General features: G+C 36.2%; 1 protein-coding gene across 2 annotated transcripts in view; it reads left to right on the top strand.

Moving 5' to 3' along the window:
* sash1b (SAM and SH3 domain containing 1b) overlaps nt 1-25,316 on the top strand; it is a 105,308-nt gene that overhangs the window by 20,359 nt on the left and 59,633 nt on the right. The gene's annotated exons all lie outside the window — the stretch shown is intronic.

Below are 25,316 nucleotides of genomic sequence, written 5' to 3'. Positions count from 1 at the left end.
TTTGGTTACCGACATTCTTCAAAATATCTTCCTTTGTGTTCAACAGAAGAGAGAAATTCATACAGGTTTGAAACAACTTGAGAGTGAGTAAATGATGACAGAATTTACATTTTGAAGTGAACTAGCCTATTCCTTTAATGAATTTTAATTACTTTATGTTTGGTATCATATTTTTCTGATTCATATTAGTCCTGATTAGTTTGAAATGGCTATTTATTTGGATGAATAAAAAATAATTTCAAAATGAAGGCTTCTCTTATGTTTATAAAACAGTTTTATGGTTATAAAACATTTTACTATTGTTATTTTATTTTATTTTATTTTGTTCTGTTTTGTTTTCTTGTGTCCCAGCTCAGTTTGCAACATAAAAGTAATTTGTTTTTTGTTTTTTTTTTAAAGACGGCTATACTGAAAAGTTCAAAAGTGCATTGACTCATGCATTGACTCATCTCATTGTGTTTGAGAGACTTGTTTGGTGATAGTTCCATGGCAAAATCAACATTAGCATTGCTTCAGATGGAAAAGCATTACATTAACTCATGCTCAACTACCGCCGCTGCCTTATATAACTCTGATAAAATTCATTGAAATGCCTTATGAATGTATAACAAGCTTCAATAAACAACAACGCATTATTTCATAATTCATTATTCTAAAGCCACTGTCTCTCTGACCTAAATCTCCAGAGGGGAAATGAGGTCTTCTATGTGACCAGACGTGATAAAAGACTTAATGGTGAAGGATTAATCTATACAAACAAAAATATTTCTCTCTGAGTGGAGACAGACATCGTATATATTATTATTTTTAAGCTTACTGAAGCACTCACTATGTGAAGGTCACATTCACAGCCTCGCTGGATGGATTACCGCACCATAACCCATGAGGCCGCATCATCATAACCCCTGCGACGTCCTCCTCTTCCCCTGCTTGGATGTTCACAAATCAGCCATTTTCTGTGGCCATTCTGCTCTGAACAATGCTAAAGCTGGTCCCGGCGTCTAGACGCTGTGCGCTGCATTTCAATCAGGCTGAGAGAATAGCCGCGCTCGCGTCGGCTCACAGACGCACGCGAGTCACATGGCTCGCAATTAAAGCGGAAAGACTTGAAAGGGAAGGCGTTTCTGTGCCGCTGTCGTGAGGGCCTGTGAAAGCGTGAGATGCTGGTAATTTGTGGGTGCAAAGAAGGTAAAAGCTGAAGCGGAAATGTCATTAGAAACGCACAAAAGAGGGGAAGCTATGTTGTGCACCTGTAATAACGCTGGAGAATGGTGGTTTTGTGTGATTTGAGAAGCTCTCTCGGTCGGAACCAACCCATGTGTCCGCTGAATGAAGAGATGAACGGTGATGTAACTGACTGACTATACCAGACACAATTCAGAACTGAAGAGTTCAATACATGAGCGTGAATTTGAATTGGCCAAAGCCACACGAAGTTACATTGAATGGAATGACATGGAGTGTCTGTCTGTCTGTCTGTCTATCTATCTATCTATCTATCTATCTATCTATCTATCTATCTATCTATCTATCTATCTATCTATCTATCTATCTATCTATCTATCTATCTATCTATCTATCTATCCTTCTATCTATCTATTCGTCTATCTATCTATCTATCTATCTATCTATCTATCTATCTATCTATCTATCTATCTATCTATCTATCTCTGTCTGTCTATCCTTCTATCTATCCATCTGTCTGTCTATCCTTCTATCTATCCATCTGTCTGTCTGCTAGTGTTTTATGTATCTGTCTGTCATTCTATCTGTCATTTTTGAGTTGTCATTAATTTAAAAAAAAATGTTTTAAGGGGCCGTTTTTTCCATCTTTTCTTCGGAAGAAAGAGAATGGGTCCAGCCATGTTCGCACCAGCTGTCACGCCTCATCGCACCTCTCTCTCTCTCTCTCTCTCTCTCTCTCTCTCTCTCTCTCTCTCTCTCTCTCTCTCTCTCTCTCCATGAGTCGTGCTACTGTGACCTTGATCACATTCAGAAACTGTGTTCTCAGCTCAAGCTATTTTTGTTTTCATGTTAATATGCTGTATCAGGAGAATTAGTCTTCCAGGCAAACAAATCTGCCACTAGAGTCGAAGGCGGTCATGGTACTAGTTAAACGTCAGTGCAGCACTATGTGACACGCTCCGCTATTCTTTATGCATGCTTGAGCACTGTTTAATGGAAGCTTTTATGGAGTAACTGTTGTTGGTCGCTCTGCAAATGCACCTGATTTATCCCACAGACCTTCATGGTCAGAGAGCTGCAGACCTGCTGACACTCTTATCGGCATGTACGCTTTCTGGTTTCTTTTGTTAATTCTTTACAAATTTGAGTGCTTTATTAAAGTGCTTAAAAGGGAAATGTTTTCGTTCTTTTACATAAGAGCTTCATGTCGGGATAATTTTTACCATGAGCTTTAGAATATTAACAGATGGTTCACCATCATGCATAATGCACAAGATTTGTGGAGGTTGCATTATAGAGCGTCATTTAATTTGTCTAAGAGATGCTGGACCTTCCATGAATGGTCTTTAGGGCTAAAAGATTTATATATTGATAACTTTTAGCCTTTTGTCCATATTTCAGGTTGATTTTTCAGAAGAACCATTTTGATCAAACAGCCAAGTAGATTCAAAATGTTTAAAGGAATATGCCAGGTTCAATACAAGTTATGCTTGATCAGCAGAATTATATTTAACATATAAAATAATTTTGAGTCTATTTTATTTTTCTTTTAGGAAAAATGTGGGTTTCAGAAACACATTTAGAATTTGTGGGTGGGAATTTAAAGGGATAGTTCTCCCAAAAATGAAAATTCTGTCATAATTTGCTAACCCTCGTGTTGTTCCAAACCTGTACGAGTTTCTTTCTCCTGCTGAACACAAAAGAGGATATTTTAAAGAATGTTAGTAACCAGACAGTTGATGGACCCCATTGACTTCCATAGACTTACATTTTTTTTTTTACTACTATGGAATTCAATGGGTTATGTCTACTGTTTAGTAGGCTACTTGTTTTTTTGTGTATTTGTAGTTTGTTTTGTGTTCAACAGAGTATGAGATGTGTGCAAACCTGGTGACCAACTACAAGAAACGTCTTACCTTTGTGCTTGCCAACAAGGGTTTCTCCACCAAGTACTAAGGCATGCTTTGCTCGGGGATCAAATACTTATTTCACTTACTGAAATGCAAATCAATTTATAACATTTATATAATGTGTTTTTTTCTGGATTCAAAATCAGCAGGGGATCAAATAATTATTTCCCCCACTGTATATTATTTACCTGCAGTACTTTTGAAGTAATATGTAGCCTATATTTTCTTTTATATGGACAAAAGATGGACTAGTTTAAATGTGTTTTTGTGGTTAGGCTAATGCCACAAATGCTATTGTTCCAGCATTCAGCAATGGTTTTATATGAGAGGGCAAGAAGTAAAATATATAGTGCAATTGTTTATAGTGAATTGGATTTTTATCTTCAATTCAATCTGAAACACATTTTCAGAGGACATAGCTTTTACGCGTTTACACTTTTACATGTTTACTGCTGTGTCTCCGCAACAGGCCCCATTGCAATAAATCATCACGATTATCAATCATTTCAGAATTTTACACACTCCATGACAGAAAATCATGTTGAATTATGAGCGTTACATGTTTAAAACCCAATCAGATGAGACGAGATGCACTCGGTCAGCATACGTTTATCATTTTGCAGCAGGGAACCAATTACTGTCCTGCTTTGAGCCAAAGAGAATCGATCACCATGTTTTAGGACCCAGTATTTATTAGAAACAGCTCTCCTCTGCTTCAGTCAGCTCCTGATGAAGTTTGTAGCAGACGGGTTATAGATTCAAGATTGAGCGGGTGTGTCTAAACCCAAGCAGACGGTATAAATTTCTGTGTGCTTGCAGATTTCCGAGTAGACTGCAAATGTGTTTTCTGTTAGAAATGTGCCTTGCACGAAAAACTAAAGACTCTACTCTTGGGTGTATGAAATGACACATTATAAATTTAAATCTTGATAATATTCTTGCACTAAAACAGCTGAACTTTTCAGTTCATTTTACCATAATTTAACACAAGCTGTCAGCCAGATGATTGTCTTTAAAGGGATATTTCACCTCTGGAAAGATGAACGTGTATTTAAAATGGGTCATTTATGTAGAAGAAATGTGAAATTATTTTTGAATTTGGAGCTTTCTAGACTGAGAAAAGCCAGAAAATGTATTTTTGGCTTATGTGGATGAAAGACAACAACTCCCAGAATGCACTTGCTTCGCTGCCCTATAGGCCACTCCCAAGCCACGCCTACCGGTAAGAGCGCGCAGCAGTTAAACAACAAGGCTAGGCTAACGTTACTAGTGAGTTTCCGTGACAACTCGAGTCTGCCCGGTATTTCGAGATCGCCCAAAATGTCCGGGATTCGGGTTTTGCGTTCTACAGTCGCCATTCATTATGTTTACTGTGGCGATCAGGACGAGACTGAGGGGCGCGGGAGAACGATGAGAGGCCGGTGGCGTGATTACCGATGAGCGACACCTCTGAGACGCACCGGTCTCGTGGGCTATCTCTCACCACGGAGGTGGAATTTTCTTAGCAATGTTAAAACGCACATCAACCGATCACTTGTTTAGCGTTCATGTAAACACTACATTCAGATTCACCAGTCGGAATGAATTCAGTTAGATTGAAACAAGAGGTGTGCATGTAAACAATGAATGGCGACTGCAGAAAGCAAAAGCCGAATCCCGGACATTTTGGACGATCGTGACGGCCGGACATGTCCGGAAAAAAAAGAGGATGGTAACCCCTACTACTCAGCTTTCTCCACAGAACAAGAGCCTGCTAGCTTAGCTTCCAAAAAAAGATGGCTGACACTGTGTGTACATTCTGTGAGTGAGATCCCACCCTCTATGGGCAGGTTGAAAACATGTGGGACAGCCCCTACTACTGGCTGTAGTCTTTAGGCTCTGGCCAAAAAATCCTCCGATGACGCTAAATGACGATTTTTGCGTCAACGGAGGATTTTTTCCAGACAAAAAATACATAAATCTCTCGTCTCAGGGGGATATGAGGGTAGAAAGTAAGGTAATTCGAAAATACTACAGGTTTTCTACTAATACAAAGCTTAGTGCTAAATCCTGAAGTATCCCTTTAAATGATTTTATTGTGGCTGGTTGCTAAGGTGATGATATGCAGTTGCTTATCTCTTCTGATTGGTTTTAGCATTTTGCTAAACACTTGCCATAGTGTTCAGGATGGTTTCGTTGGTTGTTGCTTATTGCTGTTGCACGATTCTGGATAAATTGAGAATCACACATTAGTTTTGGTTCAAATAGAGGTCATGATTCTCCCACGATTCTGAACAGACAATTAAACAAAATAACATGTAATTTACAAAAGGATCTGACAAAATATTAGATGCTGTCTATTTAAAATGTTTAATTAATCTGAATTATTTTTTAAAAATGATTCAATGACTCATACTTCACTTGATTCATTACAGAATGAATCAGCGTTTTGAACGAATCTCTTGAAAGAATCATTCACAGGGCTGCTAACTCTCACGCACTGAGCGTGAGACTCACGCAATTGACACTTTTCACACGCTCTCACGCGACGCCACACATCCATTTTCTCACGCACAGAAAAATTGCGGAGCAAAGAGGTACTTTTAATATTAAACTAATTCTCAGCTCTTAGATTCCGTCAATTTTATTACGAAATTCAGACAAAAATACGTTTGGCGCTTGTAAATGTGACGTGACAGATCGCTGAGCGCCTCAGTTCAAGTGCACGTTGAAGTCAAGTGCTCGGTTCGATCATCTGTTACTTTTTTATTTAAAGATGCAGTACAACTTACCGAAAGTATACATAATATCGACCAATTAGTGTTTTTCAACCACGGACAGAGGTCAATATAACAGCAGGAGAACAATTATGTCACATAAAGTTACATTTACCTCAGGAAAGCCATTTAACGACCATAGCATGTTAATTGAATAGAAAAAATAGCTAGAGAGGAGATTTTGCTGAGCACTATATTACATATTTATTATATTTTTACTTATGTCATTAAATAATTGTTACCACCTACTGGTGTAACAATGTAATCTATACGATTGGAATATTTGTAAGATGGAAATAATGATACTGTGTGGTTGAAAGACTGTTTGTGTCGTTGTCATTTAGGAATGAGATCTCGTGGGTGTTTGAATCGAGTTCGCAAACATTTAATGATTAATAGTGCAGCTGTGGGTCACAGACACTTATTCTAATTTCATTTTATTCTAATTTAACTTTCTACCTTGTTTGTTTGTTTTATATTTTGTATCTTGTAACTTGTTTTTATCAATTTCTGTACCTTGTAGGTTTTTTTATCTTTCTACCCTGTAGTTTTTGTTTTTATATATGTTTATTCTACCTTTTTTTTAGCTAATATTTATTTTTAATATTTAGTATTTAATCATTTGTTTTAATATTTCTACCTTTTGTTTGTTTTCTTTCTACCTTTTTTTGTTTTTTATCTTTTTTACCATTTAGCCTAGTTTTTGTTTTTTTTTATCTTTGTGCCTAGTAGTTTGTTTGTTTTTTATCTTCCTACATTTTTTTTTGTTTTATCTTTCTACCTTGTAGTTTGTTTGTTTTATTTATCTTTTTACCTTGTAATTTTTTTTATTTTTCTACCTTGTTGTTTGTTTGTTTTTATACCTTTCTATCTTGTGGTTTTATATCTTTCTACCTCGTAGTTTGTTTGTGTTTTTTATCTATCTTGTAATTTGTTTTTCAATCTTTCTACCTTTTATGTTTGTGCTTTTTAATCTGTCTTTTAATCCGTTTGTTTTTGATCTTTTTGGTCTTTTGATAAGAATAGAACTTGGTTTTATAAGCTGTAAAAACCTCCTCTGAAATGCACAATTGTTAAGCAATTGAATGCATTTACAAAATGACTTGACACAAATTTGATGTAAATAAATCATTACAAAGATTTATTAGTGATAAATGTCCATCATTACTGTAATGTCCACTCATATTCCATTAATTAAGGCGAAACGAAGCCTTCAGTATTTCAGGTCATAGTTGTTTTGGGGCCGCTGTGAATCCTGAATCATTTCTGGCAGTAATTGCGCTCTCAAGTGCTCTTGTGCTGCCCGCTGGAGAGCTCTTCCAACAGCCAATCGGACGCTCTTGTTTACAGCCTCTTTCCTGCATGGCCTTTTCCTTTCATCAGCCCTTTACAGCCCTTTACACACACACATCACGAGTGCAGCTGTACTGTGAGGAGACTTTCGCACCTCGAGAGCACTGATAATGCACAGAGACTCCGATCGATCCTGGAGCTCTTGAGCTGTTGAAGGAGCTGTCAGCACCGATGCGTCTCATGGTCTTTTAGTCTCTGTGATTACAGCACAGTCCTGCGCATGTCATGGGGAATTAGAAGATGTAAACGCTTTGGGGGCACATGTGAGACTTGGGGCGATATGGGATTTTAATCCTGGTCTATTCTGAAACAGTAGTGAGCAGGATGGACTTGTTTTTATAATGCAGTTTCATAATAGCTATTGAGACAATTTGGAAATTGAAATGAACACACACTTACACTTACACTATTGTCTGTATATCTATCTTTTTATCGTATCTATCTGTATCTATCTATCTGTCTGTCTGTCTATCTGTCGCTCTATATGTCTGTCTGTCTGTCTCTCTGTCTATCTGTCGCTCTGTATGTCCATCCATCCATCCATCCATCCATCCATCCATCCATCCATCCATCCATCCATCCATCCATCCATCCATCCATCCATCCATCCATCCATCCATCCATCCATCCATCCATCCATCCATCCATCCATCCATCCATCCATCCATCCATCCATCCAGAAAAAAAGTTTGTTGGATTTACATGGTTTAATCATGTAGGCCTACATGTCTCACTTGAATCAGTTAATCAAGTTAAACAAACACAATTTATTCTTGTAATGTCAACATCATGGAATTAAGTCATTTTTGTGTGACCCAATTGTAGTCTCAAAGTGATTTTATTTTATTCATTAATTCAACTTCATATATTTTTGTCACATCTATCTCTCTTTTTTGTCTCTCTTTTTATTTTTTGTTTTTAAAATTTCTTCAAAAACCAAACAAGGCTTTTTCAATTGAACTTTTTTTTTTTGCCCACAAACTTTGCTTGTCTTAAATTTTTAATTTCATTTTAATTCTAAATCCTCTTTTACATTTGAATTCTACAATGCTGCATCTTGTTTCTACAACAATTTAAATTGATTTAAATTTCATGAATTTAATTGAAATTCTATTCTTCCATAAAAAACAAGCTAACTGGAATCTAATTCATGTTATTTTTGCAAATTCACTAAAATTTATAAAAACTGATAAAGGTATTTTTTGTGAATTAATTAAAGGTAAATTTACTTTGTGTCTAAAAAATATACCATTTAAAAAAGCAAAATATTGTTTAATCTGTCTGTCATGAAGCGTTGGAAAGGAAATGTTTCATATTGAAGAGAACACAAATGACAGGGTATCTGATCTGTACATGCTGATCTAAATGTGCATTTCAATCCATCTGTATGATCACATGTGTTGAGGATCTGGTTTAGCTTTCATCAGATGCCACTGTTGAGTTGCATGTTCACTCATCAATGTCATGATTCATTCCAACATATCTGATGTGCCCTTTGTCGTTTTTTTCCATCTTCTAGTCTGTCAGGATCAGAACAGCTTGTGGAAACCAGTTCTATAAACCAGTTTAAACAAATTCTCTCATGATATTACAAATTATAGATCACTGTCAAGTGTCAACCTATTTGGCTGATATAAATTAATGTACATGACCATTTTTATTGCATCACACACAAGATATGCCAGGACGTGCATAGAGTAATTGCACATTCACAAAGCAAGAGGTCATTCTCAACGCCTGTGCATGAACTACAGCAGATCACATGACCCGCTTTCCTCCATCTTCAGGCACAGCAGGAAATAAAGGTCACATTCATCTGATGTTCACAACACATAACGTATGGCACTTTAGATCTCATGAAACGGTAATGAACTGAGGCAGGCCTGCTATGGGTTAATTGGTCGGGTGTTGCTGCTTTGTGTGGGGTCATCATTAACCATGTCTCGATTCTGATAAACCTCAGTGGGGTTTCTGCACGCTTTCTGTTGTCTTTCTGGTTCACTGAGGTCAAGTCTCACCTCAGGTGCTACTAAAATCACCTTTGCTTCACTGTTCATGGCACAAATTTGGCAAAGGTGAAATGAAATGTTGATGGCTTTTATTTTATGCTGATCTCAAACTTTTGAGATGTGAAGGAGGAATTGGATGAATATGATCTTTCTCTGAATTGGCTGTTCCCATACAGCCAAGTACAGTACATTAAAGATTGATCCAGCCTGCATATTTTCCTTCACAATATTTAGTGATGCTGTATGTTGTCAAAAAAAAGTTATTTTCATCCAGACATCAATGGCTGTATTAGTATCAGTGATACTGACCTTCATTCATAAAAAGATGCCAATAAACAAGTATTTAAAATATACTGTAAATATATATCTTTATGTTGTCTCTACATTCATTTGGAGATTAGCTGTGAAATTATTACATTATAAACTAATATAAATCTATAAAAAAGTAAGTAAACGTAAATCACCGACTCCATAACGGACTGCTTGGCATGAGACATGATGCCCATATACGCCGTTACACAAGTTTGCAGTAATGCAAAGATGTTATTATTTAATTTTGTAAAAAATATTATTTTAATTCGAAAACACTGTGCATTTAGTTGTTGTTGCTAGTTTGAGTTGAGAAACATTTCAGCATTATCACTAATCTGTGTGTGCATTGAGAACCAAGCAAGTTGACTCATGAAACCATTTGTTTATTATATTGCAATCGCATATCACAATATTGTCCTCAATAATCGCAATATGGCATTTTCCCCAAATCGTGCAGCCCTAACTACAACCATTGTTTTTATTCAGAATCTTACAGTATTTGCACAGAAGTTTTGGGTTTGACATGAAAGGGTCTCATTTATTTTTTTATTATTATGGCATTATTAATATTCTGAATTGGCTTTTATTGTTATATTTTCTGTTTAAATTGTATTATTTATATTGTATTAATGTATTCTTTATTTTCTATTATTTCTTAAATTGTATTAAAGTTTTAGTAATTTTGTTGTGTGCTTGCAATTTTAGTATTGCAACATTTTCAATACATTTTAGAGGTCAAGTTTTGGAGATGAATGACACTTATCAAGTGGCTTGTTGAGGATTAGGTTTTATTTATCTTTCATTTTGATGACTGATTATAAATCCTTATTTCATTTTTTTATTTTTTATTTTGAATAATGCGCAAAATTAGACCAGGGACATTTATTAGGAAAATAAATGAGGTCACTTTAGATTCATGTTGATCCTCTCTTGTCTTTTCTCTAATTGAGAGCTTATGTTGTGTGTGTCATTATAATAGCAGTAACCATAGCAGGACATGTTTTGTTGCTACTATCACTTATCACTGCCGTTGAGGTGTTTATATACTGCAGTATACACGAATCCTCAGACATTTTAACCATCTGATCGACAGCAGCTGTTCCCACAGGCCGCGTGCGGGAATCCGACCTCACCGAGTGTCTCGACTTGATCTGATACAGGTCACATAGCGTGAAAAGATTCTTAAAAGATGTTGGTCTAACTTATATGGTTCTAACTTCATCCAGATTTATTTGTGCATGGAGAAACTCAATGCTAAGTTGCAAACCCATTGCAGTGCTATATATATATATATATAGCTCATACATACATACATACAGTACATACATACATACATATACATATACATATACATATACATATACATAGGATGTCTATGGCAAGCCGTTTTAACTTTTATTCATTTCCAGGATACTAATTCTTGATGTCAACAATTAAATTTTTACTAGTTAAAATGATAGTTATTGATATCAGGAATTAGATTTCTACTATAACAATGGCAATTTTTGATATCAGAAATTACATTTCCACTAGTAACAATGCTAATTCTTTATATCAACAATTTAATTTCAACTAGTAAAAACTATAATTCTTGATATCTGCAATTTCACTAGTGAAATGTCACCATAGGCTGCCATTCAAAATCCATTGTTGATATCAAGAATTGATTTCTTACTTGTTAAAATTCCAGTTTCACATATCAGAAATACAATTCTTACTAGTAAAAACCTTTATTTTTGATATTAAGAATTAAACTGTCACTAGTTGAAATGTCTATTCTTGATATCAACAATTGAATTGCTACTAGTAACAATGTTCATTTTTGATATCAACAATTCAGTTTTCCCTAGTGACAATGTTAATTTCTGATATCATGAATGTGATTGTTACTAGTAAGAAAGCCATTTTAGATATCTGAAATAATATTGATATCAGAAATACATTTTCAGATATCAAAAATGAAAAATTTTACTAGTAGCAATTCAATTGTTGATATCAAGAATAGACATTTCAAGTAGTGACAATTGAATTATTGATATCAGTAATTCGCATTTTTACTAGTAACAATGTAATTATTGATATCAAAATTTATTTCTGCTAGTAAGAAATCAATTCTTGATATCAACAATTGATTTTGAATGGCAGCCTATGGTGACATTTCACTAGTGAAAATATAATTACAGATATCGACAATTAAATTGTTGATATCAACAATTACATTTTTGATATCAACAACATTTTTGATATCAACAATTAAATTTTGGATATCAACAACATTTTTGATAACAACAAGTAAATTTTTGATATCAACAACATTTTTGATAACAACAAGTAAATTGTTGATATCAAAAATGAAATTGTTGATATCAAAAATGTAATTGTTGATATCAAAAATGTAATTCTTGATATCAACAGTTAAGAGCATATCCTGGAAATTAATAAAAGTTAAAACGGCTTGCCATAGGATGTCTGGGGATTAAAATGCATTGTTTTCTAACATTTTGGCATGTATGTACTTATGTAAAGCGTAGCAGATTAAATGCAGATTTGCCTGCTGTTAGTGTCTTTTGAGTTTTGGATGGCACGGGTCAGAGATTATAATGGTCGAACAAGAGCTAAGAGTTTTATAAATAACTGTACCACATGTACTCTGGGACTGAGTGACAGACATCAGGTTTATTGCATGTGATTTGAGAATTGCAACCACCACTTTCCATGTCATTTGAATCATTCTTTACCTTCATAAACCAACCACTGGACTATTTTAATTTCATGCTTTCCAATTGCTCTCATAATGACTTGTTGAAACATCTGCAGATCCTCCAGATGTCATCACACGACTCTGACATAATTATGTAGATGGATGCAGGCGCGACGCGTGACCTCTCATCGTTTTTTTCATCGCGACAGGGATTTTCTGTCATGTTCCCCCTCACTGACGTACCCCTGCTGTCTCTGTTTGCCAAACTGGAGCTGCTGAATTATAAATGGCCACCCGTACTTCTGTACACATCGGTGACACTTTGACTCCTATTCGGCTCCAATTGAGCAGTCTTCAGTTGCTCACCGGATTGGAATCTGAGATTTGCAGATGTGCAGCCTGCGTTTCATCAAGAACAAATGCTGCGTTCAGCACAGTGGGGCTGAAAACGAACCAGGCCACATTAAAGAGAAACATTTCGATAAATTATGTGATATTTACTGTGATGGAATCGGGACAGTGAGGGGAGAGCTTGTTTATCCTGCCCAGAGTTATGACAGATTCATTGTTGGGTCTAAAAATTGTATATCGCAAGGTTCCTCATTGTTTATTTTAGAGATATGCTATAACCTACCGGATCCTGATGATGTTTTAAATAGATAGTCCTCCAAATTCAAAGTGGGTCAGCTCAGTTTAAATTTCAACACGTTTCAATGTACTTAACCCTATAAAGCCTACTGTATCATATTTGATACAGGAATTTCTAAGGCCTCTAATATGATCAACTTTACTGAAAAATATTCTGTACACAGTGTACATGCCTTCTGTCATCTGATTGATAGTTAATACTTTTTTTAGCAAGTAAAAGATATTTTAGTATACTTGTAAAAACGCTCTCTTCAGGTCGTGGTTCATGTGCCATTTTGCTGTGAAATCTTTACTGTTTTTTATTAAGAAAATGTAAGAAAAACTTTTTTATTGTTAGTAGGGCTGTCAAGCAATTTAAATTGTATCTAATTAATTACATGATGTGATTAATCTAATAAACGCTAATTAATTGCACATCAAATTTGGCTAAGAAATTACTCCAAAAGATAATTTAAAGTCATTATTGTGTTAAATGAGAAAAGCATCAAATAGACATTACAAAAAGAAGCTTTAGAAAAAAATATATTTCATTTGATTCAACAGAATTTATTACACACACTTTTAGGCTTCAGTGGCCATGAGGGTGAGTAAATGATGACAGAATTTTCATTTTTGGGTGAACTATACTTCTATTGTTTTTTTTTATTAAGATATATATATATATATATATATATATATATATATATATATATATATATATATATATATATATATATTAATGAAATGATACTGTAAGAAAGTTTAGTAGTATGTGGCGGTGAATGTCTAAATGAGTAAGTCATTTATTCATTTGATTCATTCAAAACGCTGATTCATTCAAACACAAAGCACTGCAGTGTGTTGCTCGGAGACGCACAACAGTTATTCACACAACTTGCTGTTCGTGACAAAAACGCCACTCGCGTGATATTGCGCTTGTGTGATATTGCTTAATTATATCATGATATAAGTGAGACAAAAACTCATACATGGGCATTTTTGCCCTGATATCTTGAATTTTGGCGGCGTTATAACTGCATTCTATTGGCTCCATTATGCAGTGAGTTGTTGCTCTGCCGTCTGTTCGTCACCAATTAGGGCTGTGAAACGATTAATCGCGATTAATCACATCCAAAATAAAAGTTTGTGTTTATATAATATATGTGTGTGTACTGTGTATAATAATTTTGTATATATACACACATGCATGTATATATTTAAGAAATATTTGCATGTATAAACTGTATATATATTTATATACAGTATTATATATATTATATATAAATATGTTATATATAAATAACACATTCTTTTTTAATATATACATGCATGTGTGTATCAGAATTTCATCTTATTTTTTGTCAATATAAATGCCAACATCTCAGCAAGTGCTTAGCAATGCCCTGGTAACCACTAAGAACACCTTAGCAACAGCACAGCATGTTAATGTCTTTTCAGAACACCATAGCAACTGTATAGCCACACCTTTGGGTTGGCACCACTCGTGTTTTCTTCAGAAAAGCTATAAATCTGGAATAATTTTGTTTTTCTTATAAAGGACTGTTTTTGAGATGTCTATGTGTTTGAAATGGAAGCTTTTGAGGCTGTTGCACGCTGGTCAGCATTTAAAACAGTATAGAGTGCTGCAGGGATGACGTATTTTTGTAGGCCAATCTAGAAGTTAGCATGACTCTGGTTCCCTCGACAAAAATAGGATTTTAGGATTTTTCCTTCAGGACAATGGGATTTTTCCATTGGCATTTGGATTATTGTAGAAATTAAGCTTTGCGACCAACAAAAGTAGTTTGCAAGAGTGCGTTTATAAAAATTAGGCTGTGAAAGTGCGTTTTCCTGTTCGGCATGATGATGTTTAATGTCCCTGACAACCTCTGTAGGTCACATTTAGACACCTTTTTTCGAGAGACATAAAGCTTAAAAAAATAATAAGTGAGGTATTAGTGATGTATTTTATGTGGTAGAATAAAACGTGAAAATATCTTGAGCTTGTTACCAAAACCCTATTAAAAACCCCCATTGACTTCAGAATGATTGAACCGGAAGAAATCGTTTCTGGGTTTTAGGACTCATTCCTGCAGCACTCTTTTTCAGTTAGTCCATGATGGACAGTTGAAGCATTACAGATCAAGAAAAGTTCAGAAATGGCCTCTCGTCCCTCTTTCCCCAGTCTAATGCATGGAATTCCCATTGGTTACGCTTCATATCAATTTGGATTTGCATTTTGATTGCGGGGTGGAGGGAGCTTAACTCTTCTAAGAGCTAAACAAATGCAAATAGGTCTTTGAGCACAGTAATCCCCGTGTGGAAACAGCTGCTGGTGTGATTCAGAGGAATTCAGGAAGTGAATAAGTGCTTAAGTGGCTAAATAAAGTCGGCACATCACGTTTATGTCCAAATAGTCTCAGTCTCAGACGTCACGTTTTATTCCGATTGGAAATATAATTGTAGTCGCAGGATAGTTTACATAGGTATAGTTTATAAGGTAGCAGGTTGATTCAGTGAGAGTTTTTATGGAGAACTAATCATAAAACAGGTAGTTTTTCTGGCTAAGGGTGTCAAATCTTTAAAAAATACTTAGTTGCATCACGTAAACTATTAGTAGAACTGTAAATTCTGCTTTGTTTTCCAATCATTAGTTTTATGTCTATGACTTAAAGCAGTACTTCACTGCTAGCAAAATGGGCTTTCAATAAAACTTGGCTGCCTATATAGCAGAAAGGTGGAAAAATGTTTGAAATATGTGCTACCTGAGAAAACAGAAAAAGGCTGTTGTTTTCCCTTTTGCCAAATAGGTTGGAAAACTTCAACACCCATAATGCACTGGGCATGTTGCTGTCCAAGGCCACTTCCACCAGTCTGATATGGATATGCTTTTGCTTTAGTAGGAAATGTTTCTTAACATTTGAAGACAAAAGTCTGTTACACTTTAATCAGTCGCATACTTAAAATTACTTTTAGATTGACAGATATTCTGATCTCAAAATCTATGCACTATTATCTGTAAAAAAAAAAAAAATCTGTACAACCGTCATGAAGATAGATCTAATATGAATCTATTTCAGATAAAACTGCCTACTTAGACGGGAAAAAATGTTAAGCGACCAACCACAGTTTGCCTAATTTTTAAATACCATTAAACATAAAGCAAAACATACTGCGGTTGGTTGTTTTACATGTCGTTCAGGCAGTCTCTTCCCCTCGAAGTGGCAGTTCTTTGCTAGATTACAGCATTTGCAACCCATTTCAGTTAAGATTTTCAAATGTAAGGTTAAGAAAATGTAAGGCAAAATGTAGAACTTGTTAAAGTCCCCCTGTGGTGAAAATCAAGCTTTTCATTTTGTTTTTATGTCTATGTGGTGTTTTTAATATGGTTTAAGACAAACCATGTGCAAATTCATAAGGTCAGCACCATTGCTGAGTATTTTCTCTTTAAAACTGCAGTGAACCAAAGACAGTCTCAAAAACACGGTTTGAAATCGCTGGTGTTTCTGACGTCACAAACTACCTTGTAACCAATCACGTCAACGAGTGATCGTCAACGAGTGGATCTCTGAGCTGGTGTGAGTGAGTGGAGGCGGGGCTCATTTGCATATTCATAGAAGAGCGTACTTAATGAGGCAAGGGTGTAGAGTTACATTCAAGCTATTTTAGGCATGAAGAATTTTTTATCCAGGGAAAAAAAGTTAAAATATGTAATTTGGGGATCAAAGATGAGTTTTAATGGATAAAATTATTGACTACAGGGGATCCCTCATATTAGGGATTGTGTGTTTTGAGCTGCAAGTATCGTCAGGTACAGTCACAGTGTTTTTTTGCCTTTTAGGTTCTTGAATTTTGAATTTAGGTTCTTGGACGATCTTGAATTGTGTGGTAACGATTAATTGTCGATTTAATACAGTTTTGTTCATGTCACCACGTACAATATTGTTTTTAGACTTAAAATCCTATATAATATAATAAAACAAATAGGTACATATGATTTACTTTACTACTGTGAAAATTAATAGTAATATTTCTGTTAATATAATATAATATAATATAATATAATATAATATAATATAATATAATATAATGCAGTCTGATTAAACCCACAAACCTTCATTTTATATAAATAAAGACTATCTTATGTACTTTACAACTGTGTTTTTGTATAGTGTTTGGCAAAATGTGATTGAAATTTAAACTGCATAGTTAATGCAGTTATATCAAATAATTGCGATTAGATCAAAAGACCACGATAAGGCTATTAATCAATAAGCACGACAGCCCTAGGTTGTCAGGTAGTTCTGTTGTGATAAGAGTTCAAATCTCACTATATTAAAACTGAGGAAAGGATTTGTGTGGGTCAGTCATTTCGGGATAATCCCAGACAATCCAGATGGCAGGCGGGACAGCCCAAACACAAGCTAATGACACCAGACCTGCACACCTGGAAATATCACATTTAATAACTCAAATTGACGCTCAGAGTACCACCAAAAAAAGTACAATTTAAATTCCACATCTTTGTTGCTATTTCCACATGAGTGATTTAACTAATGTGTGACTCCTGACATAATTCTGGTTTAAATGCAAGTTAAACTAAACTCAAACAACAACAAAAAGTCAATGTGAAACATTTGAAACCCATTTTACTTTAGTACGTTCTGAATATCCTGTTTCGCATTTCAATTTGAGAAAATATCAGTAATCAACTGGATGGTGAAAAGCAAGTATTTCAGAATCGAGGTGGTTGGTGAAGAAGAGTTGGAAAGAAAGATGGTTTTGTGATGTCAGCTGGAAATGTATGTGCATCTTAAACTGGACTTTGTTGAATACGGACGAGATCTCAGAAGTTTCTTAATCGGGATTTGAAGACAAAGGAGGATTAGATTGTGTCTTCGTGAGCGTTGCATCTCAATGCCTGCGACAGCTGTTCAGACAAGTAAGACAATGATATGAAATTCATTCTTTAGAAATGTCTTAATCTTTCTAATCCATGCAAGAGGAGTTTGTACAGGCTTACCTAGAGCATCTGGAGAGATGCAATCTATACTATAACAATGACCATGCTTAGTAAGGATATCTTCACAAGTTGCCATTTATTTTTTTGATGTACAATATTTTTATGCAAATTCTGTTGCTTTGTAGAAGCTAGTCATAATGGACTGATGCCAACATGGAAAGGTTGCCCTCATCATTGACATCTGTAATATTAATACAGTTTTATTTTTTAGTACATTCTTATGTTTAAATGAAACACTGTTTTGCTTCTGTTTTGGGTCACTACTTGATTTCCAAAGTAAAACCAGTTTCTGTTCTGTCACCCTATCCATTTCTGACCTGCTCAAATAAACTCGATTGTCGATTGCTATACGTTTTGGAGTGCAGCCGCCCGCTCTGTTAATCTGGGGCGGGTTTGTGTCTGGAAAGCACAGATCGCACTGCACAGATTTACTGGTCTGGTGTGGTTGATATAATCACTTCAGCAGTAGCAGTACAGTACATATCTAAGCTGATGTTTGTGTGCTGAGAGAATTTCCCCCGTTCTTTGTAGGCCAGCATGAGTCGGCGTCTGTAATCTCATCGTCCTTGCTTTGGTGAGGCTTAATTCTGCTCTAATGCAAAATCTCATCTGCATTGTCTCTGAAACCCATTTCATCCATCTGTAAGTGAAATTCTGTTCACATGGGGCTTAATGGGTCTGAGAGGGGAGAGGTTTCCAAATAACACGGCATGTTTTTGTTGATGATGGGTCCTGTGCAGATAAAGATGTTTGACTCGAAAGAAACGGTCTATGTGTATATACAGTATATATAGATATATAGATATAGATATAAAATTCGATCTCCAAATGCAATATAACAGGGAGGAGAGTAAAGATGGAAAGCTCCTAAAGCTTAGTTCCATATAAATTCACGGATAATTTGTTGTTTTGTCATTAGTGAAAATCAATATTGACCTTGTATTTGAAAAACCATCCTCATATAAGAAACAATACTAAAATTCAGAGTCAGTTCAATCGCATTCGGAGATCGACTATTTGGTTGTTCAAAATCTTTCTTTTTAGTAAACTCTGTGTACACAATGTTCTCAATGCTCGAGTTCATATGTAGAGCCCCTGGTGATACTTCGAGCAAAGTTTCATGTTGTGTCCAGCCTTCTTAGTGTTTTAAAATATCGATTTTTGATGCTATCATAGAAGTGCCCCATTCACTCCCATTCAAGAGGCAATTTGACCGAAAACGAAAAAACGGTCAAACTTAAAAGTGGCGTTTCCATTGTAATTATGCTTTTAAATGAAAGTTTGCCTCGGGTAGATTCACAAAAAGACCCTAGGTTGCATTTTGGCGACAGTTATCCTTTAAGCACCAGGTTAACACCCTGTATTGATATAATATCAATATCAGCTGATTTATTGCCTAATTATTATGATAATGAGTATTTGGAGGGTGGGTCCATATAATTGTCATGAAAATGTCATTATTATGCAAAAAAAACCTCTTCTTTTGTGTGCAAAATATTATTTCTTATTCCTTTCTTTTTATTTAGGCTAGGGGTGAAATATGACCCAGACATGTTCTTTAGAGATTTCTTGAGATTCACCCATGTTTCTGTGCGATGAAGTTCTTCACTTTCCTGTGCTTACATATACAGAGAACAAGGTTTCAGTTTCTAAACGCTGAGCATCTGGATGTAAAAATAGCACAAAGCAGGACTGTCACTGGCTTTCAGGATGGCAGGTTTTCATCAGCGACCCAACTGCAGGTTCCTGAGAGGTTGCCATGATGTTGGCACCCGATCGGCCCTATTTCTGTCTCCAACAGAGTGTACTTTACCTCGAAGGGGCACGCGGTGAAAGTGCCTGCAAGGATCATTAACTATTCATGGAAGTACATCCCTGCTAATGGGACCTACAACTATTTTAATTATTGATGTTGTAATTGACAACGCGGGTCCTGCCTCACCTCATGGGATCGGCTGAATTAACGTGTATGACATTGTTCGTCCACCCCATCCTATGACCCCGTCCCATCTCGTCTTCCATCTGTCCTCTCACTGATCACCGTGATTCTGCATCTGTCATTTGTTATGTGTTGTGCCAACTGGGCTCTTTTTTCCTCCTCTGCATCATCTTCTGTCAGCCGGCTGTTGATGTTGACGGACAGCTGTCAGGTGGGTTTACGATGATGACGTAAAGACAGGCATGTTGAACACGGGGACGCTGCTGGCGGGAAGCTGCATTAATTGGTGATAAATTAAAGCGTATTGGTGGTAGAAACACGAGTGGAAGGCCTCAGGGAGCTTCTCTCACACCAGCGCTGATTAAACACTCATTAGGGCAGATCCACAGCTTGAGTTGACGGTAAATTGCGCCCAGATCTGTCACTTAGCGACACGTCAAAGCGCAGCAATCATTAGTTATCTCGTGGGGAGGTGGGTGGACAGGGGGGTCGTCCTCTTAATTAGATAAAGTGATAAATAAAATGTAAAATGGCATTTCCCACTCATCACACATGAGAAAAGAAATGACATTCATGATTTTCATTAGCGGTTTTTGATAACCATCGCTGTTACTATTCTTCATGCATAGGGTTAGAGGCATTACATTTTAGAGTTTAAATTAACCTTGTATCGTAAGTCTCTTTGGATAAAAGTGTCTGCTTAATGCAGAAATGTAAATGTAAACTTGTCCATTGGAGCAACAGACATGAATGTGTGCTCAAATCATGCGGCTTGAATCAGGTGCAAAAAAACAAAAGCTCTGAAGGAGGGACTTGAACCATATCTGGACTCTTTTGACTTGGACCTATAAGTAGCCACTTAACAACCACCTAGAGTACCCTAGCAACCACATAGAAACATCCTGACAACTGCACACAACATCTTAGCATCATAGCAATTGAGCAATTTTCATTATTTTCCCCCTGCTGAAACAGCTGGGGATGACATGCTGTCATCATTTACTCATGTTTCCCACCAGGTTTGGCGCCATGTGACAGAACATTTGAGAACCAATAGCATTTGATGTCAAACTTTTATTGATGCACCATGAAAATATGAATGAGTGCTTGGAATGTAGTTCACATATTATCTTAGGGTGTGTTCATGTTTGGCTCAATTAAAATGAACTGGTGCGATTGCTCTGTTAGTGTGGTTCATTTGAATAAGTGTAAATGCTGCCATCCGAACCCTGGTGCACACCAAACAAGCAGACCGTGACCGTTGAAAAGATGTGTCTCGGTCCGCTTCCAGATGAACTCTGGTGTGGTTCGACTGAAATATGAACACAACACTGACCAAAGAAAAGACATGTAAACGAACCAAAAACAGGATGTGATGTCACTAGATGCGACCCCAAAAAGGCCAGAATGCTCAAGCACCTGTTTTTTCTAATCATAATCGAGATGTTGCCCATCACAGTTCGGTACAGGCATCAGAATCGCGTCTCCTCACAGCAGATCTTCGTTTGTGTGTGTGACGGAGGGATTACTGTCGCTGTTTTTACTCCTTTACACAAGCTCTTCACGAGTTATCAGCTGGTCAAATTACCATCATATGTCGGCTACGCACACATAACGAGCGCATTTAGGCCAGAACACAGCATTGTTTTGGATGTTTGATAAGTTCCGTCGGGAAATATAAGTTTACTGAAAGCCGACCAAATCAGGTTGTGAACATATCCCTGCTTTAGGTACGGTGTCTTTAGGCTTGGTGTTAAAATGCCAATGTGAAAGCTAAGCCTACCAGGAATTAATGTTTTGGGGGTTTTTTTGTCCAGACCTTACTTTCATGATGCTTTTTGGTCAATTTTCAATCTTGGCCGTGTGAAAGTGCAGCTTGGTTGTTCTTTAAAACATCTCGTCTTGTGTTACATGGGTGAAAAAGTCACGGGTTTGGAACAACACGGTTGAGATGGCAGAACTTTCTTTTTTGGATGAATTATCCCATTAAAGTGAACCTAATGCGACTCAAGCCTTTAGAGCCTGCTCTTCTAACCTCACTGTTAGGGATGACTGATCGACTGTTAAAAACACGATGTTTGTCCTTCTCTAATGAATGTGCTGTTGTGGGTGAGCGTCAGATTTTTCCTTATTATTTTTAAGAATAATTTCAGGTTGCCGAAAAAGGATTATTTCATTCATTGCAAATCCGTGCCAACAGTTCTCTGTCAGTAACAGTAGTTTTTCTTTTTTCTGGTTGTCGCCAGGAGCATGCATGCAGACAGCCCATCTAACTTCTCAGGGAACATGCTGTGTTGCATTGACAGCTGCTTTTACCCAGCATGCCCGCTCACCTTTGGGTTGCGGGGTGACCTGGCCGATGGCTCACAGCTTAATGAGTGTAGATGAGTGAGTTCTTTCAGGAGTGCATATGGCATAATGAGGGTGAATCAGGCCGAACGGAGCAGTTTTGGATGGAGATGCCCGCAGTGCTGCGTGATTCACCTGTGAGAACCAGTACAGTCTTTCCTATAATGCAGTGTCGTGTATGTAATGTTCCAGTACTAAATCGCAGACTTATGGACTGTTTGACTTTGCTCAAGAGGAGAACCATGTCACAGTGCTAGTTTGTTGTGGGCGGTTCCCAGGGTGTTGCTATGCAGTTGCTAGGGTTGTTACTAGGGTTGCAACATTAACATCAACCATCAACAAAAATGTCCACCTACTTTTACTTTGAAACTAAGTTGCTGTCTTAAGTTAAGTATAATCTAATTGGCTGTACAATTTGCTGTTGAATCTCGTATAACTTAAAGGTGCTCTAAGCGATGTTGGGTGACGTCACTTCTTGTTGACGTTCGAAGTATTGTCAAACAAAACGGAGGCTAGCTCGACCCTCCCTCCTCCTCATCCTGTCCCCTCCCCCTCCCTTCCATGCTTCCTGAAACAGGCTTTTCCGTTGTAAATTCGGGTCTTTGCGCGTTCCTTCTCCTTTTCCCTCTTCTTTGCTGTTGGAACGTCGTCTCTTTGGTCGTGTGTCGGCCATATCAAAATTCAAGAGAATATAATTCTAACGTTAGTCATTGTCGTTGTCTAGGACATCTCTCCTCTAGCTAACTTCCCTCTTCATGCTTCTCTCTCCTCCACTCCCCACCCCCCTTCATGTGCACGCGCACTAACCCCCCAAACCCCACCCCCATATCATTCTTGTCGTTTATTGGCTGGAATACTGTTTGCTATGTTTCATGGTCCAGGCTGGGCCAGTTTGTTTTTGTTGCCGTTTGTGGAGCCTGGGCTGTCTACAGAGACCACGTTTTTTTACAGTGTGTTCATGGGACAGGCAGCTAGCGGATAGTGAGGAGATGTTTTCTGTATGTGACAAAAAATGTTTTGGCCTAAAAAACGTGTGACATCGCTTAAAGCAAAATAAATAAATAAATGAAGTTGGTTAAATTATTTTGATGAGCAGGGTTATTATAGTTAACTAAAACTAAAACACTAAAAAAAAAAAAAATTACTTGAAGTGAAAGAAATTTGAACTGAAATAAAATAAAATATGGGAAATTTTAGCAACATTTTTCATTTTCATTTAGTTTAACTTTATTTACTATAATAAGAAATGTTAGAAATTAGAAAAAATTGAAGTGCTTCCTTAAATACAAATTAATAAATAATATAATGAGATATTTAATTTAAAAAAACTAATAAGCTCTTTAATTTAGAAAAATTACTAAAACTTTAAATAAAACTTAAATTAAAACAGCAAACATAAAAACTAATTAAAAATATAATGGTATCTCAGTGATATGGAACCTTATTTCCACTAAATAATAAAAAGAAAAGTTAATTGCGACTATATTGCAATTTTGAAATTTCTTCTCACAATTACGAGTTTATTTTGCAGTTCTGAGAACAACTCGTAATTGTGAGAAGAAATTTCAGAATTGCGAGAAAATTCTGAATTGCGAGATGTAAACTCGTAATTGTGAGGAAGAAAGAGTCAGAATTATGAGATAAAAAAATCACAATTATCTTTAAATTAAGATAATTATTTATTCTCTGGTTAAGCAAGCTTTGATACAATGACACTAAAATAATGTTGATGAGTTAAAGTAATGGAAAATGTTACCTGACTAATCAATCAAATCTTTTTTTTTTTCCAGTGAAGTCTCTACGATACTCTGGTCTCTGTATGACTCACAGAACATAGACATCAGTCTGATGACTCTTAACTCTTAACTGAATCTGTCACAGCTGTTAACCAACTACAAGTTATTATTACTTTTAGTGGCATTTTGTGCACTAAAGGTTTGTAAACCTTAAATCAGTATTATTGCTATCTGCTTGCTCATATGACAATGTTTAATTAAAAATGCACGTTGGCAGTTTTTGTCTGTAGTAAGTGACATTTCAATAATGCTTTTAAAACGGTTATAAAAAGGCCATTGTCCCCTCCTCCATTGACCGCATGTAGATAATGACATTGATTCTTAAATGCAGCTCATCCGTGCAGAAAATCTGGGTTAGTCCTTTACAGACTTCAAATTACAGTAGAATGTATGTTATTTTTATGTAAATCTTTCCGGCAAAAGCCGTTTGTGTGCTACAAAATTTGAATCGCTTGGATTATTTTTGAATAATAGAGCTGAAAAGGTCTGTTGTTATGGGCTTGTAGACTTTTTCTGTCAAATACCAAATACCAAATGTAAAAAGTCAGTTTTGAGTACATGTATATTGTTTTGTATGCATCTAATTTCATGGAAATAATGCTAAGAAAACCTGATGCTTTTGCATCCGAAAGGCAGTCAAAGAGTATATTGTTTTGTGCTTTTGGGTCTTGTGTGTTCAACAAGATGTATATATTGTGTTTTAGATTTGGTGTTTGGTGCATCTGCCGGCACAATTATCTTTCTGGCCCATTTTCACCAGATGAATATTCATGATGTGCTCTCCCTCCTCATCTGAATACAATTAATTTGTGCAGTATAAGTCACCTGCACTACATTGCAATATCTACGAGTTTAATTGGAATATTTTTGCATGTCTTATTAGTCCTGTGCCTTTTTTTAGTAACTCTTGAAATATTTTTGAAATATTTTGTTGAAGATGGTGGATTAGTTACAAAAGCTTTGATAGGAGATGAATTTACAATTTAGGGGCAACAATTCGATAATAATAATCCTCTAAAGGGGCTATATGTAAGAATTTTCATATAATCGCTATTTTATTGCCAATGTGTCAACCGCCTGTAATGAAACGTAAAAAGGGAGACCTTCCCTGTCTTCATAGATTGTCTATAAAAGCATGTAGACTAATTTTTTATGGTCACCGGTGTAATCACCCGTTTCGGTGCGGCTCGAAATGTGCTATGTTCAGGGGAAAAATCCACTTCTGTCAAATAAAAATAAAGAAAATAAGAACAAATAAATACAATAGAGCAAAGATACAAATAAAATAAACACTGCTTTTCAGGTAGGTCTAACATTAGTTTTCAGGTACAGAAATTGAATAAAGTAATCAAATGT

Source organism: Abramis brama, assembly GCF_963993115.1.
Source record: "Abramis brama genome assembly, chromosome: 21".
In the NCBI taxonomy this organism is placed as follows: domain Eukaryota; kingdom Metazoa; phylum Chordata; class Actinopteri; order Cypriniformes; family Leuciscidae; genus Abramis; species Abramis brama.
The sequence above is the reverse complement of the archived record's forward strand: the minus strand, read 5'-3'. Positions and strand labels throughout refer to the sequence as shown.